Consider the following 20,923-nt stretch of genomic DNA (forward strand, 5'->3'; position numbering starts at 1 on the left):
GCATTTCCCACTGCCTGCCTTGCAATCCGCCCGTGGAGGTGAGTCAGGGGTGGGTGGGAGCATCTTTGAGACTGGGAAGAGAAACTGTGATGCGGTGCTCAGCACCATGCAGCTCAGGTGGAGCCTCATCCTGCCCAAGAGCCTGGGGCTGTGTGAGGGCAGCAGGGTGGAGGCGAGAGTGGGAAAGTGGGAGGGAGCAGATCCTGTTGCTGCTGCTGCTTCAGTGCACTGAAACAACTGCAACCTCCAAGGAGAAGGCAATTTGCCCCTTATTTCTAGTCTACATTTGTCTAGTTTCAACTTCCAACCATTGGGACATGTCTAACTTTTGTCAGTCTGGTTGAAGAGCCAACAATTATCAATATTCTGTTCCTCATGTAGACACTTATAGGCTTCTAGGAGATTTACTCAGCGTTGCTGGGATCCTTCATGTCTTTGGCCACGGAGAGTAAATTATTTTTTACCTTGTAGACATGGTGTGTCCAGATTAAGGTTGAACTCCATTGGGGGCAGGGTAGGGTACATTTTGTTGTCCCAAATACCTAAATCTCATGTTCAGGCTGACCTTAAACCTCTGACTGCCAGAAGGGGAAGACAGGAATGGATCACTCCAGCTGTGCTGCTCTGTACACTTCCCCTAAAGTTTGGGTACTGGCCAGTGTCAGAGACAGAATAATGGACTAAATGGACCATTGGCCTGACCCAATTTGGCTGGTCTATTGTATCTTTTAGTCTAGATTTTTTTTTTCATTTGAAATAAGAGAAAAAAAAGTCAGACTGCATAGTGACTCCACTATCCTGCATCTGAACTGCATCTTACATGACAACTGCTTTACATCTGTTCCTGCTAAAGAGGCCCATTTAAAAGTGGAGTAACCAGAAAAAATAATAATGTCTTCTTTCAGTCTCAGGCTATGTCTACACTACCGCATCCAGGGAATGCTTTTCCGAAATTTTTTTCAGAGGAGCAGACGTGCTTTTTCAGCATCCCTGTAAACCTCGTTTTATGAGGAAGAAGGGATGTTCTGAAAAAAGGGTTTTTTCCAACATTTGGCCCTGTGTAGACAGGCCAAATGTCAGAAAAGCCTCTTCCAAGAAAAGAAACGGAAAAAGCTACACAAATTGTGATTCGCAATTTGCGTTGCTTTTTCCGCAAGAGCAATGTAGTGTAGACATAGTCTCAGAGGGCTAGCTGTATTAGTCTGTAACTTTAAAAACAATACAGTCCTGTGGCATCTTAGAGACTAAGAAATATAGTAGATCATGAGCTTTGGTGGGTGAAACCCACTTAATCAGATGAGTTGGAGTGGAAATTACAGAATTCAGGGTATATATAACAGCAAAAGCAGTTACCTGCCTTCTTTCTGTATAAGGGTTTATATTTCTGCTGTCTCTGTTCTATCCCTGCTCTGTGTATAAACAGAGGATTTCAATCTCCAGGAATGTTAAGATGTCAAAGGCCAAAGAGACTAAATTAATATGAACAATCTTTATTGGCAGTTTAATAACAAACAGCAAAGCTGGTGCAGAGAAGCACAGAGGGGTCAACCCTGAGGTTGATAAATCCATTGCTTGAGAGGAGATTCACACCTTTGCGTAGTGGCCTAAATTCTAGGAGGGGGGTTATCCTGACTGCCTCATCTGAATGATTATTTATCATTTTTCTGGGAATCTGTAATAGTAACAGGACTAGTTTTTTTCTTTATCAACAAAATAAACACAACAAGCCTTGTCTGAACCAGCCAGCAATGAAGTGAGCCTCTCTACTGCAAACTCCAGAGCTGTAGATGCTGTGGGATCATGTCCTCACAGCCATTTCCGGATCCCATACTCATACCACCTTTCTCTGCCAAGACACTGGTCTCAAACCCATTTGGCTGATGGAACTGCAAGCTTGCTTCATGCCTTCCCTACCCTGCATCATCTGACGATGTCTCTTTGCTGAGATGAAAAAAAATCGCACCTCATTGACATTCTTCTTCTAACATTTGCAGTGCTGTCAAGTCCAAGCCTCATCAGCACGACGGCAGGCCCTGAGGCCATCATGAAACCTAGTCAGCTGACACCCATCGACAACACGTGCCATTGACTGGCAGAAGCCACAGTGGCAAAGTGGGTCATTGTGTGTAGGTCCTATGTATAGAGTTTGGCCTTGGCCACTTTGGAACCTGTTCACATCCAAAGGTGATGTGGTCAAATGCAGATGGTTAAATAATGAGATCAGCAGCAAGGAAGCCAATCCAAATGCCATCAGCTAACTACTCATTGCACCATACGGTTCCTGTTGATAGATTCAAGTCTGGCAATTCAGACCACAGTGGACACTTTGACCAAACTTGTGCTCTGTAGTGACTGAAAGTGCCCATGTACAGCCAGTGCCCATGCTGGCTGGATTGGCATGCAGCTTTTCCACCAGTCTGGCTATAGGTTCTTTGTGACTGATGTATGGAGAGGCTATGTGACTCAAAACTGGTAGCCATGGAATAGGGGTGCAGGGCACCTGTGATGATATGCATGGTCAAGTTCAATTCAATGTCAGCCAATTTAGGCAAATAACACCACGAACTGAAACAGTATTCCACCGAGGAATAGCACAGCATCAGAGTGTATGTGCAAAGTGTTGGTGCACTTGTGCCCTATATCGAACTAGCTAACGTACTGATTAGATTATTTCAGGCCTGATTTTGGCAGCAGTCTTTTTCAGGTGGTCATGCAAAGTCAAAGAGTGGTCCAGTATGACACCCAGGTAGGCTGATGTTGCCTCTTGTTTCAGTTGTTTTCCGTTGAGGTGGATGACGAACTCACGTTTAGCACTTGCATTCTAGAGACAGAAGATGCTTGAAACTGTCTTACAGTCACACTTGTCTGGGAGTCGCCAGCTACTTATGTAGGTTTCCATTTTGGTGTTCATATGTTCTCCAATTCAGTGAAAGCACAATTGGGTACCACATTAGACAGTATCTGTATGGGTAACCATGCATTACTGAGTCAGTGGCAGGTCATAAATGACTGTCATAAAGTAGAAGTCCTCTTTGAGTGTTGTGGGGAGGAGAGAGATGAGAGAGCAGGTTATAATACATCCATTAGGGCTGATTATTAACCAACAGGTTACTACACTCTCAAATCCAGCTTATAAAATGAACACATTGGGATTTTTACATTTACACACTAGTTACAGGCCAGCTGCCTCCGTCCCATATCACAAAAAAATGAATTACAAATCACTAAGGCCCCAACCCTCAAAGGCATTTAGGTGCCCAACTCCCATTGATTTAAATAGGCAATAGGTGATTAAATACCTTTGAAGATCTGGGGCTGTGGGCTTTTTATCGCTTTTCTCCAGAAGTATATTAGCACAAATGTATTCAGATGCATGGATATTCTAGCTCCTTTTCAGAACTCATTCTATATAAATAATGTCTCTCTATATACTTCTTCATAAGGGAAATAAGAACCACCTGTTCCAAACACACTCACCACATACAGGGGCTCAGTACTCCCCAAACTCTATTTGTTTTACATGATTCTTTTTTCTGTTTGAAATAATGAGTGTTTGTTTATATCACTGAGGTCTCAAGCATTCATATGAAATAAATAGTAGGGTTACCAGATGGCTTTAAAAAATTCCAGACACACTTGATCTCAGATGGTGGGGAGACCAGCTGGAAGGGGAGCGGGGCTGGCCGGGAGGGGGGGGGGAACTGGCCGGCGGGAAGCAGGGCTGGCAGGGGGGAGGGTCAAGGGTAGCAGGGCAGGCCAGGGGAGATCGGGGGCAGTGGACCGACCAGCGGGAAGCAGGGCTGGTGGGAGAGGATGCGGGGGGGGGGGGGGAGGAGAAAATCGTCTGGCAAGGAGTGGGACTGACCCGGGCACATGCAGATCCCGGGGTGCTGCCCGTCCCGCTCATGGTCCCAGCAAAGCACAAACAAGTCTGGCCCCAGGGATTCCCTCCTGCCCCGCCCCCCCCCCCCCCCCGGCCTCCTCCCATAGTTGCATACTGTCTGGCTGGTAGACACATTCTCACAGTGTGACTCATGCAGCATGAGCGTGTCTACCAGCCAGGCAGTACGCAACTACGTAGTGATATTCCTAATAATAATAAAACTTACCTAATTAGAAAATAGTTTTATATGTCCAGTATTTTCTCAATTTGTTTTCTGGACAGAACCCTCAAATGCCGGACTCTTCGGTTCAAAACTGGACACCTGGCAACCCTAAATAAACATGGGCTGAATCAGAATTTTGAGTCCACGCTTCTTTGCATTTTGAGGGTGTTCTGAGAAAAAATAAGGCTTTTTCTTTGCAAAAAATTCTAACCTTGTTTCTAGGGTATCCAGTGGAATAACAGAAGAGAATCACAATGTAAAAACCTCAGATGTGAAGCTTTGTTCAAATCTAGTAGCAGTTACTAAGTGACTGTGGGCTTTACATTTGGCAAGCGTGTGTTTCTTAAAGTATAAGTGTTCTCAACCACCAAGGGGCTTCGCATTTAGATTATTTTATAAATTGGTGTGGAGCTTTGGTGCTTGAGGGTCTGCACATGGTATTACGGGCAAATGCATCGTGTGTAAATGTCATCATGTTTTAAAAACAATTAGAACATTTATCACCCATTGTGATGGGGTGGACTAGGTTCAAAGGCCCCCTGCTGGAAACATTATGATCCTGCCATACCCTGCTCCACAAAAAGGCAGTAACAAGATCCTCTAAGCTGCCTAGAGTGGCTGTGTGGAACACAGCCAATAATAAAAGGGCCAATCAGGGCCTGGCAGGCTAATATAAAGACAGCTGCAAGAGATTGAATGGTGTGATTGGCAGGCTGAGAGAGATATAAGCCCTCAGAGAGGGTGCTGGTGGCAGAGCCTAGGGAACCATGGAGGATCTCTGAATTGGTTACTAGAATGCAACCAGGACAAGGCCCTGAGGTAAAAGTGAAGAATGTTCTGGAGCCATGGGGAAGTGACCCAGGGAATAGTAGCAGTGATGTAGCTTATGTAAAGGGATATGGTGGAAAGTTGTTATCTATAGGGTCCCTGGGCTGAACCCGGAGTAGGGGGTGGGGCTGGGTTGTCCCCCCCCCCCCCTCCAAAAAAAACCAAAACACCCAAACCAGGAAAGTGGCCTGGATTTTGATACACTCCAAAAGGGGAACTGAACTTTTAGTGACCTAGTTGCAGAGCTGGGATCAGAGAGGTGAAGATTCTCCAAGGAGGAGATGTGCAGGATTAAGCACTACACTAGGCCTGGGACTGCTTGAAAAAGCAGGGACAATTCAAGAGATCCCAGGGAGGCAGTTCAGACCAGGGGAGCAGATCAGATTGAATGAGGAGTAAGCCCAGAGATAGGGCTGCAGAAAGAGAGATATAGGCCCAGTTGGACTTATATCCCAAAAGGGGATTAATTTATTTTTGTCTCACATACAGACTGTGTGAGAGTTGGCCAGAGGGCTGTGTTACTAAAGACTCACCACAATTGTTGGTGAGAGAGTGCAGGCACAAACCCTGGATTAAAGGGGCATTTGTGAGAGGTGAGTGCACCCCATTACACCCATACAAAGCACAAGTGAAAGAGTTAAGTGAAGACGACCTAGTTGGGGGTGGGGATGGAATGTCCCACAGGAATGTGTCCTCAAAGATTTAGTAACATTATTGCTTCTACCGGAGAGCCTGGTCTTGCAGTCTTTACTTGATCAAAACCATTGATTTCAGTGGGAATTTTATAGAGTAAAGGCTAGAAGCCATACAAGAAAGTAAGATTTAGTCTTTGCCATGGGAAGTGGAACATTTCCAAGGTGCATATTATTTATATTGCAGTGCTCAGAGGCTCCAGTCAGGATTGGACCCTCATTGTGCTTGGTTATGTAAAAATTACATGAAGACATAAGGCCCGATTCTCATTGCGCTACAGTATGTTTAGGCGCTGCAGCAGTTTAAAAGCGTGTAAATATAATTCACTGTGCGTAACTTACTCAGACTAGATAAACTGGTGGATGAATAAAGAGTTAGGTGGGTAGAACATGTACCCCACCCGGCTACATAATTTCTTCTGGTTTCTGTTATCCAGATACCCATCCTTTCAGACCCCCCCAGCCTTCAGATACAGTTTGCTCATATTTCTCTCAAAGCTCTACCATAGACCTCCTTTGAAACCCATGCAAACCCTTTCACTGTTAGGAAATCACCAGGCCATAGCTGAAAACAGAATGTGGACCACTGTGTGGTTAAAATGTGAGGAGAGTTATTTTGCTTTTTCATCACATTCACAGGCTGAGCAGTGCAGCATGCTGTGCTTCCTTCAGCAATTTACAACAAGAAATAACAACTGTATTGGTATCTTTATAATTCAATAGTCCAGGCAGAGAAAGAACATCATAACTCCCCATCACCACAAATGTATCTGAGTCACTCTCAGTAACGTGACCAAGTAGATGAGAAGTGTTCCACGCTTCACAGAGCACAAGGAACTTTTGGAAAGAAAATTCCCCAGAGCTATGGTGAAGGGCTCAACTCTTTATCTTACCGTTAAATCTGTTTTCTAGTCTAATGCCATATTGGTTTCAGCTCAGTGAGTAATTACAGAATCAGAGAAATAAGCATTGCTCTTTCATTCTTAAACATCACAAGGAGCTTTTACTAGCCTTATCTTAACCACCATTTCCCCAAGAAAACACTGCTGCGTCTGTACATAGAGCCTTCCAAGGAAAGCAAGCCAAGGGCAGAGCTTGTATTTCACCTCCGTGCAATATTGTTGGCTGTGTCCCATTGAGCTAAAGGTGTCTTTGCTTACTGATGGATGTAATTTCTTTCCCTTATTGTTATGCTGCCTCTGAAGTGGACAACTACACAAGGCTGATCTGCCTTCTAACAAAGGAAATTATCTCGGTCTTTCCTGGGGGGCAAGGCTTTGTTTCTTGATTCTGAAAAGTGGCGCTTCCTTGACTGTGCTCTTAGTTAGGGTGTGATCTCATTAAAGTTCCATCATGTTTGTGGAAGCCTACAAAATAGCAAAATGAAAGGATCTTGGATCCAATTCAGCAGGTCTGCCTCAGGCAAAAGTCCCACTGAAGTCAATGAGAGATTTGCTTGGATCCATGATCAAGACCCTTGTTTGCAAATGTATCTCAGAACCACTGTGGAAAGAAATATTAACAGCTAAAAAATATGTAATTATTGTTCTATTGTAGCTAATACATCTGGGTATGTTGCTTTTCGTACCTTCACAAGCATTTAAGGCAGTATACTTCTGCCTTTGTGTTGCTTAGCTACTGTATAAATTGACCTACTGGCTAGAGCAGTAGTCCCCAACCTTTTGGGGCTGCCGAGTGCCCGGGGGCCGCACCACGCATGCACCATGCGCCCGGGGTGGGGGCTGTGTATGCGCCGGGGTCTGGGACGCAAGAATGGCTCGGGCCAGCCCTGGTCACTAGAGGAGCGCATATAAATGCCCCGGTGGGCGCCATGGCACCCGTGGGCACCGCATTGGGGACCACCGGGCTAGAGTAAGTCCATATTTATACAATACAATAATACTGAAAACAAACGTAGAAATATAACACAAGCTATCTATTCCAAGGACATTAATTTGATACATGCATTGGGATATTTTTAGAATAGGAGAGAATGTTTATAAAGCAATCAAATTGATCATTGCAGGGATCCCATTTTCCCCTGTAGTTTATATGGCAGTTTCTTGTCATATTCACTAGCGTTTCACCTGTGTTAGTTTAAACCTTCAGCGATTCAGTCTTGGACCATGGGCAGGTTTAGGACCATAGGCAATGGGTATAATAGGCCAGGGAGGGCATTGCCTTCCTTGGCACTGCTAACAACCTGTCCCCAGCAGCTGGGGCCATGGTGCTCCCCTTCCAAGAACTCCACCACCGCTTCCACCCCAATAGGTCCCTGCAGCTCACCACGTCCCTCCTCTTACAGACAGGGGAGTGAAGAGTGATGCGGAGAGCTAGTGGACTGCTGCTGGGGCCACCAGCTGAGCCTGTGTGTGGGAGGGCAGGAGGACCTGGTGCTTGGGGAGACTGCCAGCTCAGCCCAGCGCTCAGTCCAGCCTGACTCTGGGAGTGCTGGGACCAGGCTGGTGCCTAGGGAGATGGGAGGCAGCTTGGGCAGCTGGTGTCGCTAGGCTCAGCTTGGTGCTCGGGGTGGCACTGGAGCTAAGGGAGCAGATCGGACTGGTGCGGAGTGGATGGGGCCTCGCAGCTTGGCCCGATGTGGCTCAGGTGGGCAGGCTGGGGCTCTTCTGATCTGGGGGGGGCCTTTCTTTTGATGGGGTGGGAGGCTTTGGGGTGCCAGCATGCTGGGGCAGGGCCTTCGGTGAAAGAGTGGAGCCAACAGGCTTGTCTCCCCAAAGTTAGAGTTCACCTACCACCTATGTTTGAGACCCTCCATCCCCTTGGGATGTGCATCTGTTTTGTTACTGGGCAGTGACTGTCTAGCTTTTGCAGAGAGAGTCCAAGATTCAGACTTGTAGAGCTGGTGATCTCCCTCTTCCCTTCCTCTCCCCCCCCCCCCCCGCCCATTCTTGTTGTTGTAAGAAATGGGTGATCCAGCTTAGGGTGACCAGAGTCTCTGAATATTAGCGGCTTGTCTTGTGTAGGAAACAATACCACCAGCACTCTCTTCTCTCCCGAAAGTGTCCACATTTTTCAACCTTGCTATCTGGTCTCCCTCATCTAGCTGCTGTATTTTTCAATACGTGGTTGCCATCTACCTTCCACAAAACCTATTATTTATTTCATGGTCATTTAATGTTAAGAACCTAAAACTATGCATGTTATGTTTATTTTGCAGACATACCAACTTAACATGGTATTCACTACTTATGATCTGGAAGTAATTGGTGTTTATGTATTTTCAGGGCAAAAACAGCAACTAAATTAGTCTGAAAGATGCTTTGTTTTAGATGAACACAGCAACAAAACAAGAAAAAACCTAAGCAAAGATCCCATGAGAGACTGTGTCTCTGCAGATAGTAGTGAACTGAACACAGAATAGCTCCCTGTCTTAGCAAACTGCTGTCCTTAGAGATTTAAAGATAAAATATTCTTGGGGGAGAGTGGGAAAGAATAAAAGCTACATAGCTAAATACACTGCAGTGTAATTTTGGATCATTGTGATATAATTATGCTGCAGAAAGTTTTTACTTTTTATTACAGGAAAGTACTTCGACAGTGAATAAAACGTACTCTGTACATGCAACTTGTTGAAATGTAAGTTATTCTGTGCCTTTCATAAACATTTCAGTGGCACGACTTCTTGGCTTTGTAGAGTAAACCATTCATTCTGATGCTCTTATGAAATCTGCAAGGTCAACCTTGGTATGTTGTATGACCTTGAATGAGTAACTCAATTTCTCAACCTTAGTTTCCGCATTTATATAATGAACATATCTATTTTTTCAGGGGAGCGTCACAACTTAGGTAACTCACTTCAAGATCCTTGAAGGGAAGACACTGCAGAAGTGCAAAGTATCTTATAAAAGTTTCTAGTGACAGGAGAGCTGAAAAGAAATCAATTTCTTCAATACCAAGATAACCAAATGTTCCGATTACCTGATCCATCGAGGATCCAGGGAACAGGAATGTGGGAACTTAACCAGGTATATGTAGCTCATTTAAATAAACCTACAAACACAAGTTCCCACACTGGCATGGCAAGAGTGCGTAAGGGCATGTCTACACAGCAGTGTTATTTTGAAATAATTTCAAAATAATGGGGTTCTTATTCTGCATTCTGTAACCCTCCTTGTATGAGGAAAAACACCTATTTCAAAATAAGGTGTGTGTAAATGGAGCAGCTGTGTTATTTCAAAATAAAGTGGCCTCCAGGTCTTCCCACAGGTGTGCTGGTGGCCACTCTGTCCATACTCATCAGAACTGTAAGGGCTGCAGGAGGAGGGGAACTGTAAAGCTGCAGCCACAAGGGAAAGGGCTTGTGGCACAAAAGTGGGGGAGGGATAGCTCAGTGGTTTGAGCATTGGCCTGCTAAACCCAGGGTTGTTAGTTCAATCCTTGTGGAGGCCATTTGGGGCAAAAATTTGTCAGGGATGGTACTTGGTCCTGCTGTGAAGGCAGGGGACTGGACTCGATGATCTTTCAAGGTCCCTTCCAGCTCTAGGAGATAGGCAATCTCCATTAATTAAAAGAGGCCTAGCTCTCACTGTGCCACATAGCAGAACCCTGACTGCTTTTGGTGCTGCACTCCTTCGGGGGGCGAAAGAGGAGGGCCCCCTCGTGGACTGATACGGAGATCCTGGATCTCATTGAGATCCGGAAGGAACATGTCAACATCCAGGATCTCTGCACCAGACAGCGAAATGCAGATGTCTGTGGCTGGATAGCTGACAGCCTGGTCCAGAGGGGGCACAGCCACATTCTGCACCAGGTACGAATGAAAATTAAAGAACTCCAACTGGCCTATGGCAAGGCCAGGGAAAGACGTTCCCTATTGGGAGTAGCACCCCAAACCTGCCACTTCTTCACCCAGCTGGATGGCATCTTGGGAGGAGGGCAGGTCGTTTCCCCTCCCCTTGTCATTGACTCCAGCCTGGACCCACACTCTGTTGTCAGCCTCCGAGAAGGCATAGCTGAGAAAGAGAAGAAGGACGAGGAGAAGGTGGCCAGCACAAACACCATGCCCAGCAGCCAGGACCTCATCCTGTCCCTGGAGCCGGTACCCCCCTCCCAGAATGTCAGAGCCCCAGAAGGGCTCCGATGAGGCCGGTGAAGGACCAGCAGGTGAGTTGTTACTTTCCCTGGACACACGTGGGGGGAGGTGGTGGGTGGCAAGGGGCTGCGTACTCCTCGCCCAGCCTTCTCGAGATCACACAACAGCCTGTGCATGTGGGAGCACATGGAGCATTAGTCTAGAGCACTCAGCCGCAATGAGGTAGCCGCTCAGGAGCCTTGCGCTCCTGCTCACAGAGGCCTGCCTTACCCCCGACTCCGTGGTGGGACACCTTCCCACCACAAGCCACCCCTAGGGATGGGGTCGCAGACACACACACAGCAGTGCCCTGCACATGGCACATAGGCATGCAAGCACTCTTGGGGAAGCATACACTCCCGGGCCAGTGTGGCAAGGCAGAGGACACTGGTCCCCTGCCATAGGAGCCTGCCAGGAGGGGGAGGAACTGGAGGAGACTCCAGCAGCACCCTCCCCAGCAAGCAGCATTTGCCATCCACGCCCCCCCCCCCACCATCGCAACACCCTTCTCCCACCTCCTCCAGCAGGCATGTATAAGTTCTCTCCCAGTGGGGCACTGCTAGTGCCAGACCTGGCGTGTGCACAGCAAGGAGGGAAAATGAGCTTTCCTGTCACCCCCCGCTTCCACCCGCAGGCTCACAGCCTGGCTGGCACCTTCCCTGCTTCCATGCCTGCTTGTTCCCAAGGTGAAGAGGCAGCAAGGCTCCTCCCTGGGACATCTGTGCCCCTGCAGGTAAGGGCCCATTGTCTAGGTCACAGATGGCCTTGCTCAAAACACATCGTCTTCGTCTGACCTTTCGGTGTCAGCTCAGAGATGAAGGGTGGGCTTAGGACGGTGTCTCCAGGGATGACTGCCCTTCTCGCTTTTCTTCACAGCTGCACCAGCTGTGAGTGGGGCACAAGCCACATCTGCCGTGCCAGCCTCCCGATCTCGTGTGGCCAACAGGTGAAGGTCACCCTATGAAGACCTGCAGCGGGAGCACATTGCCTGAATGCTCTCCAGCGCTCCCTGGACTGCAGGCTGCCGACTGACTTGGAGCTGTGCCGCAGCACCCGGTAGGAGCTGCTGCAGTGGGGCCAGACCATGTGCACAGCTTTCAGTGCCCTTGTCCACATCCTGCTCCTGCCCCAGCTCCCACTCCTTCAGCTTCTCCCCCAAACTCTCCCGTAGCTGCTGAGGGCCCCACACATGAGGTGGTAGGACCACCAAGGCAGGCACTAGTCCCATCCCCATGCCTGAGCTTCTCCTCCCCCTTCTTCTCCCTTCTCCCCCCCCCCCAGTCTTTCCCCAGCCCCTCCTCAGTTACATTTACCCCAACTAAACAAAAAATAGAGTTGCTTGGTTCAAAACAAAAAGTCTGGTTTATTTTATCAACAGGGCAGGAGGAGGAAGGGGTGGGGCAGGAAAGGCAGAAAGGAGTCCTGCAGAGGCCCCTTGTGGGAAGGCCCAGGTGAGAGTCTCACAGGTGTCCTTGTTTGAAACTCAATCAGAAGCTCTATTTCGAAATAGCTCAGCACTCTTTTGAGGGGCATTTGTAGTGGGGACGTGCTATTTCAAAATAAGCTCTAGCGGAACTCTGTTTTCCAAAATAGCTTCTTTTGAAATAAGCATGTGGTGTGGACATCGCCTAAAGGACCAGCCTTTAGAAGAGTTTAGGCCACTGGAACAAGTGATCTACGTGTAGCATGTAGTGCAGGGGTCTCCAGCCTTTTTAAGCAGAAGATCACTTTTTGAATTTAAATTCAGTCCTGGATCTACCTCAAACCCAAGTACCCCTGCCCTGTCTCCTTTGTACCCCTTCTGCAAGGCCCTCCCCTGTTCACTCTGTCCTCCCTCCTCCATTCTCCCTCCCTTTCATCAGGCAGGGGCAGAGGGTTGGGGCGCAGGCTCTGGTCTTAGGCTAAGGGATTTGGAATGTGAGAGGGGCTCTGAGCTGAGCTTGGGGCAGGGAGTTGGGGTTCAGGAGGAGGTTCGGGATACAGGCTCTGTAAGGGTATGTCTACACTACAAAGTTAGTTCGAACTAACTTTCATAGGCGCTACACTAGCACTCCGTTAGTTCGAATTTAATTTGAACTAACGGAGCGCTTAGTTCAAACTAGGAAAACCTCATTTTACGAGGATTAAGCCTAGTTCGAACTAGCTAGTTCGAATTAAGGGGCCTGTAGCCCCTTAATTCGAACTAGTGGGAGGCTAGCCCTCCCCAGGTTTCCCTGGTGGCCACTCTGGCCAACACCAGGGAAACTCTTCTGCCCTCCTCCTGGCCCTGGACCCCTTAAAGGGGCACGGGCTGGCTACGGTGCCCGTGCCAGGTGCAAGCCTGCCAGCACCCAGCCAGCAGACCCTGCACCTGGCACGGATCGAGCCACCTACCCGATGCCCCCCAGCCCTCCCCCTCTTCCCGGGACCAGGCTGGCAGCTCCCGGGAGCTTGCCCGGGACCGCAAGAGGTGGGCACCCGCCTGGGCTAGTGCAGACATCATGCACCTCGTCCACGATCTCTGCACTAGGCACAGAAAAGTGGCCGGCTAGGGCAGGAGAGCTGCCAGCCTGGCCACCCAGGAGCAGGTGTGCAAGAGAATCAAGGGGGTCCAGTGAGACCCCCCGACCCTGAGCCCTGAGCTTACAATGGCCGTCCTGGGTCACACCAAAGGTCCATCTAGCCCAGTAGCCTGTCTGCCGACAGCGGCCAACCCTAGGGACCCTGGACGGGATGGACCAAAGACAGTGGCCAAGCCATTTGTCTCGTGCCATCCCTCTCCAGTCTTCCACAAGCCTTGGGCAGGGACACCACTCCTACCCCCTGGCTAATACCACTCCATGGACCCAGCCTCCATGACTTGATCTCACTTCCCTTTAAACTCTGTTCTATTTCTAGCCTTCACAGCCTCCTGCAGCAAGGAGTTCCACAGGTTGACTCTTTGCTTTGTGAAGAACAACTTTCTGTTACTAGTTTGAAGCCTGCTACCCATTCCTTTCCTTTGGTGTCCTCTAGTCCTTCTTTATGGGAACTAATGAAGAACTTTTCTGTATGCACCCTCTCCACCCCATTCCTGCTTTTAGAGACCTCTATCCTGTCCCCCCTCTGTCTCCTCTTTTCTAAGCTGAAAAGTCCCAGTCTCTTTAGCCTCTCTTCAAATGGGACCTGTTCCCAACCCCTGATCATTTTAGTTACCCTCCCCTCTCCCAGCCTCTCTCTTCTCCTCTCCCACCTCCTTTTCCCAGTCTCCCCCAGTTTTGTTCAATAAAGACAGATTCCATTTTGAAAGACACGTTATCTTTATTTTGTACATCAAGAAGAGGGGCTAGGGAAGGGTAAGTGGAAGGAGGTGAGGGAGGAATGGGGCACGAGCCCCCGATGGGGAGGACTGGGCTGGCTCTGCGGGCTTCTGGGGGTGGAAGCTCTCCTGCAGCCCCCCAATTGCCCCCTCTCCCCAGACGGCAGCCTGTGGCAAGTGCAGCCGGGCTGATGGCCGAGTGGTGTGATGTGCCCAGTGTGGGTAGTCTGGGCAATCCAAGGCAGGACTGCTTTGCAAGCAGGGCACCCCTGAGAACTGTCTGTCCGGGGTGGGGGTCAGGATCCTTTAAGCACAGCCCTCAGCTAGCCTGAGAAAGCATCTCCACGCTCTAAGTTCTTCTCTGATGCCCTGCCGGCACTGCTTCCGGCCATCCTTAACCCTGGTTCAGGGTCCACTTAATGTGGACATGCTAGTTCGAATTAGCAAAACGCTAATTCGAACTAGTTTTTTAGTCTGGATCCCTTCGTTCGAATTAACTAATTCAAACTAAGCTAATTCGAATTAATGTTGTAGTGTAGACATACCCTTACTTCCTTTTTTTCAGCTGCTATATTTCATCTAAGGATAACAGTCTCAAAATGACTTGGTAACCTACATCCCTGTAAGAATTGGACACAAGGTCCTAAGTCCCCTTTTTAAAAAATGAATGAGGCACTTTCAGTCATTTAGAAACTTGAAAATCTTAGTTTGTGAGTTCTCTGGCAAAATGACCATCTGTGAATGCGTTTGTACATTGCTGAGCACAAGAGGGGCCTGGTTGAATCTGCAGTACTTCTGCTATACAAATAACACTTCCACAGTCTGATTTGTCACCTGGTTTTGATGGGAGCTAGCCTCCCCAAGACCAGAAGGTGGCATTCTCTCTATGGAAAATCCCCTTCTGTCATGTGACAATATAGAGACTCAGTCTTCAAACACTGATTAAGGCATTGAGGCCATGTCTTCACTCCAGGGGATCCATCTTCCAGAGTTTGATTTAGACCCATTAAATCAAACTCAGAGGGCACACCTGTCAGTGGCCAGTACTCCTGCTCCTGTGCTGAGTAAGGGAAAATGATGGGAGATTTGCTTCCACAGACATCCTGCTGCAGGGATGGAGAGGAAATACGAATCAAGGTACAATGACTCCGGTTACATAATTAATGTAGCTGGAATTGCGTATCTTGATTTGAACTTCCTTCTTAGTGCAGACCTGGCCTAAACTGTGTCTCTTGCTGCCCCATTGGAGAGCTTCTGCCTAGGACATTTCCCATCACCTATGTGGATTTGTGCTGCACCTTCAAAATAATACTATGTATAGCCTCATGTCTTGTGTACCTTCATTGGGGATGTTTCATTCTTAATTTCAAGATTCTCCCCTACTACCACCCATCGTGATGCAGCTAGAGACTAGAATATCCTCAGCACAACAGTTGTCTCTTTAAATAGGTGCAGTAGTTAGTGCAGCTTTACCCAAGAACATATTTTGTCTGAAATGAATCCAGGAGCCATTTACAACAAACCTGTGCCAAAGAGTTTTACACTTCAGTTCAATAGTACTTCATTAATAATCCTGTCACAGCTGCTGGAGAGGGGGAAATGCTTCCAAGCACTTTCATCATTTACAGCCAGGTAAGGCTTTATGTATATGCTTATCTCATTAATTAGTCTTGATCAGTTCTTCCTTTGAAGTATATTGCTGTATCACAAAAGAACATTGGCTGCCCGCTAAGATGAACTAGTTTAAAAAGAGAAGAAAATTCCAGTAAGTTGGGTCAAGATTTTAAATGGATTATTTTATTTATTCTCACAGGGTGTTCCATCAACAACCTTGCCTTTTTCCATCCTGTCACAATCATAAGCACCCCAGGCTGTCTTCTCTTCACCATCGGCACCTTTTATTCTATAGCTTCAGGGGGTACCCGAGTTAGTCTGTACAGGATAAACTTAAAAAATAACAAATGGTCTGTGGCGGGCCCCTCCCACCTGAGTCCCCAACACCGCTACAATACAGTTTATAGCTGACCCTTTAAGCAAGGCCTAGGCCCTCTGGCCTGAGTCCACAGCGCAGTCACAATGCAGTTCAGGGGTTATAGCGGGGCACACCCCCAGGTAGGGGGATCCGGGCCCACCCTACTCCACCGGGTCCCAGCCCAGGGCCCTGTGAGCAACCGGGTAACGGGTCACTCCCTCGGTGGGGCAGTCCGGCCAAAATGCACCGAGGTTCTCTGGGCAGGAGAGGCAGCTCCCGCTCCTGCCCTGGGCCACTTCCTACCCAGTCCCTGGGGGTGCCTTCCCCTGTACCTGCCCAGCTGGCTGCAAGCTCCGTGCCGGAATCCCCTCAGTAGGTAGTCCCGGGGTTGCCCCCAACTCGCCTCCGCATCCCTTTCAGCCTCTCCTGGCATCCCCGGCAACAGCTGAGTGGGAGCTCCCTGCCCCAGTCCTTCTCCTCCAGCTGTCTCTCCAGACTGAGCCCTTCCCCAGGCTTTTATAGCCCAGCTGCAGCCTCAGTAGGGCTGTGGGGGAGGGGCCTCTGCAGCCAGGTAACCCTGGCTGTGCCCTGTAGGTTCAGTGCAGGGTTGCCTCACCCCATCACAGTCTGGTAGACTAACAAAACATGTAGATGGTATCATGAGCTTTCGTGGGCACAGCCACTTCTTCAGATGACCAGAGTTATGAGTTTAGGAAGTGCAGACCCAAAATAAATAGGGGAGAAGGGATGGGGGGAGAGGAGGAAAAAATAGAAGGGGGTGGGAAACAAGTAGCAGAGGATATGAAAAGTTCTTTTACAGTCAAAAAGACACAGGTCTATTGCAGCAGTTGCTTTCCACAGTTCTCCTTCATACAGGTTACCCTTAAAGCCCCTCCCACTTACATTAGGGGTGTAAATGGTGAATCGGTAAGCATCACCCTTATGTTCTTGGGTAAAGTTGCTTACCAGGTGATGCTTAACAGTTATGGTTAACCAGCAGCCCAGCAGGGCTGGAGCAGCTCACTGTGCCGTCCCCGTTTAAGTGGTTAACCTGTTAAACATAGTGGTTAACTGATTAAACAGTATTTTACATCCCTAACTTACATACTCCCAATTATTGCCAATTGTATCACTACCCTATGGCTACGTCTACACTGCAGGCTTCTTGCGCAAGAACTGTTTTGCGCACAAGTTCTTGCACAAAAGGTCTTGCACAAGAGTGCGTCCACACTGCCATGTGCTTTTGCGCAAGAGTGTCCATGGCGGTGTGGATGCTCTCTTTCACAAGAAAGCTCTGGTGGCCATTTTAGCCATTGGTGCTTCTTGTGCAAGAAACTCCTCTTGCCTGTCCACACTGCCTTCTTGCGCAAGAGGACTTATTCCTCGTGGGGAGAGGAATAATTCTTGTGCAAGAACACGCGTGCAGTGTAGATGCTTGTGACGGGCTGCTTGCGGCCCGCACGGTAAGCCGCGCCGAGGGGCCAGAGGAAGCCGCGGCCCCGGCGGAGGTGCCCAGTCCTTATGGCCGGACCGGGAACAGGTGGTGACAGCAGGGCCTCCCCCCACGTCTGCGCAGCTGAGCGGTGGCTGGCCCCGCCCCCTGCGTGCGTCCGCCAGAGGCGGATGTCCTGATTGACAGGCGGGCAAGTCCGCCGCGTCCAGGGAGGGGCGGGGCCCCGCAGGCATGTCACGATCGGTGGGCCGTTTCAAAAGGGCCCGCCGGCAGCAAGGGAGGGGGCAGCCTCCCAAGGCCAGCCCCAGGAAAGCCCTGGGCCGTAGTTGGGTCAGCGCCATCCCCAAGGGTGGCCGGCGGGCAGACACTGCCTCCCGAAGGCTCCAGACCACCACGGGTACCTCCCGCCTCCGGACCCGAGATCCTACACCGAGCAGGGACGTCCACCGAGCCGGACATCAGAACCATGGTAGGCCCCGGGGATCTTTTGGACAGGGTCCCGAGGCCCGTGGAGGGGAGGAAGCAGCCCAGGGCAGGTCCCTTTTGGTGTCCATAGGCAGACGTGTTGAGGGAGCGCATCCCATGTTTGCCGAGCAGGGGGCTAGTAGACCCCTGCACTTAGGGCCCCGGGCTGGGACCCGGAGGAGAGGGTGGGCCCGGATGCCCCTCCCCTCACACCACCTCTGAAGCCAGTACCACCCCGGCCCCACGAGAGCGAACCTACCGAACGTCACGGAACAGGAAAGCCCTGGTGAAGGGGATGGTTGCAGGGTTTGCAGATTCCCCGGACTCATTGGAGTGGAGTGATCGCACCCGATGACGCTAGCCTGGGGCCTGGCCCAGCAACCAGCGTCACAAAGTTTGGCGTTGGGGTCCACCGAACCCCTCTGCTGGCCAGCCGGGGGCGATCGCACCCCCCAAATATGCTCACAATGCTCCACAAGTTTTTGCACAAGAACAGCCATTCTTGTGCAAAAAGCCTGCAGTGTAGACATAGCCTATAATTACTACTCGAGTGCTCATAATCTCCCATTTGAAAGTGTTTAATTGCTGTCATCTGAGCCTGTAACCTTTTCTGTGCTGCAGTAAAGTCAGGGATCAGGATGCTATATCTAGTATTCTGTCATAATCATCCAACCCACTGAACCTGAAAAACATATTAATTCTTCCACATGTCTATGGATGGTGCTCTGGATATGTCAGTTCCTTTACCTGTACAAAATATTAATGGCTTTTGGGATGTTTCTGTCCCAGAAATGCTAAATTATGTCTTTCTAATGTAGGATAAAAAGGAGAGGCAGAAATTAGCTATGCAGCTGTATAATAAGTACATCTGTTATCAAAATATGGGTGTTGTAAGTTAAGAGCCTTGCAAATCTGCAGATATCCACTTTATATCCATGGGTATCGGCATACAAATTTTGTACGCATATAGGACACTAAATATATAATCTTGAAATCCATTAAGCAGATTTCTGCTTGTAAAAACTAGCTTCAGGGGGTAGCTGAGTTAGTCTGTACAGGATAAACTTAATAGTCTGGTAGCACTTTAAAGACTAACAAAATATGTAGATAGGATCATGAGCTTTTGTAGGCACAGCCCACTTCTTCAGATGGGCACACAAAAGCTCATGATCCCATCTACATGTTTTATTAGTCTTTAAAGTGCTACCAGACTATTTGGGGGTTTTTTTAAGTTTACTATGCAAAAACTAGGTTGATGTTTGAGTCTTATGGACACACTGGCTATGTCTACACTGGCAGCTTCTTGCGCAAGAACAGTCATTCTTGTGCAAAAACTTGCCTGCTGTCTACACTGCACGCGTGTTCTTGCACAAATAAATTTACAGTATAGTGTTGTAAAACAGGGCTTCTTCTGGAAGAGTTATTCCTCTCCCCATGAGGAATAAGCCTTCTTGCACAAGAGCTCTTCCACAAGAGGGCAGTGTAGACAGGCAATGTGCATTACTTGCGCAAGAAGCTCCTATGGTTAAAATGGCCATCAGCGCTTTCTTGCGCAAAAGATCATCCACACTGCCATGGATGCTCTTGCGCAGAAGCACATCTCTTGTGCAAAAGCACATGCCAGTGCAGAGGTGCTCTTGTGGAAGACTTTTTGCACAAGAACTCTTCTGCAAAACTGTTCTTGTGCAAGAAGCTGCCAGTGTAGACATAGCTACTATGTATAAGACCTATGTGCTGCTGAAATGAAAAATGGACTGAACCGTTCTGATGTTATCCCAGTGATGTTCCATATAAATTGCATACTGATGTTCATTTGTTTCAGTTGCCTGTATGCCTTGGGGAGTAACTATTACAGGTTGAACCTTTCCAGTCCAGCACACTCTGGTCCGGCTGGATGTCCACTTATCATGGCTGTGACCAAGTTTACTGCATTCCTATAAAGTTTGTTCAATCTCCAGTCCTGACTCTGTGTTCTGTGCTGTTATTTAGCTCTAATTTGCCCCTAAACATCTTCTAAGAGCCCAGGAGGCAGTGGAAGTGTTGGTAATGCTGCTAGACAATATTGACCTCCCATAGTTCGGCAAATTATCTGGTTCAGCACTGGTCAGATCCCAAGGATGCCAGATTAAAGAAGTTCAGCTTGTATAATTTCTGATTTTGCTAGAAGTGCGTGTCAGTGAGGTAGGTTCAGTATTTAATGGATAAATAAAAATATCATACAAGTGAAGGTGGTGATCAGGACCAACATTTTGTTTGGATTGATTCTCCACTGCCTTGCACCTCATATAGTCACTTACTCCTGTACAATGTGGAAGTAAAATATTACCAAATCACTGCACTCTGACACCGTCTACTTTGTCCATTTGTAAATGAATATACAAAGTGCAAGCCAGTGAAGAATCTGGCCATAAAGCTTTTGCTCTGCTTATCCTGAAAGAGGACTTTTTATTTGCTCTGACCCTAAATACTAATTACAGTAACACAGAAATCAATTTCATTTTGATGAACATTGCAAATTGCTGGAAACTGGACAATGAGACATAACATTTCCTTAATGTAAATATGAATTTTAACTTGCACTGCCATCTGTAGGCCACAACATGCACATTTTACCTATATCTTCATTCACCTGTGTGGTTTTTATTCCTGCATTAAATATCCCCCATGAAAGAAGTTTGTGATATGGGCCATTCACTTAAAAGCTCAATGTGCCTGGTGACAAACTGTTGTAATCAAATTCTCCAGATAATTCATAACAGTGAGTTATCTCAAGACTTAATTGCAGATGCTTATAATTTTTGGGGTTTCTCTATTTACATCCATGAAATTTACTCCAGGGATGAATTTGATTCAGTATCTTTAACCAAATCTTAAGCCTCTGAATCAGCAAAATAAATGAGACATGGTAAATAGATATATTTTGCTTTATTATACTCAAAAAATTAAATGAGCCATGTCTACTTTCCCTTAAATCTGTGATAATAAAAAAGTCCTGATTCAGAAGTTGACAGAAAAGCAGGAATCTATTGCTAATAGTT

This window comes from Pelodiscus sinensis, chromosome 9 (genome assembly GCF_052426305.1).
Source record: "Pelodiscus sinensis isolate ZL-2025 chromosome 9, ASM5242630v1, whole genome shotgun sequence".
In the NCBI taxonomy this organism is placed as follows: Eukaryota; Metazoa; Chordata; order Testudines; family Trionychidae; genus Pelodiscus; species Pelodiscus sinensis.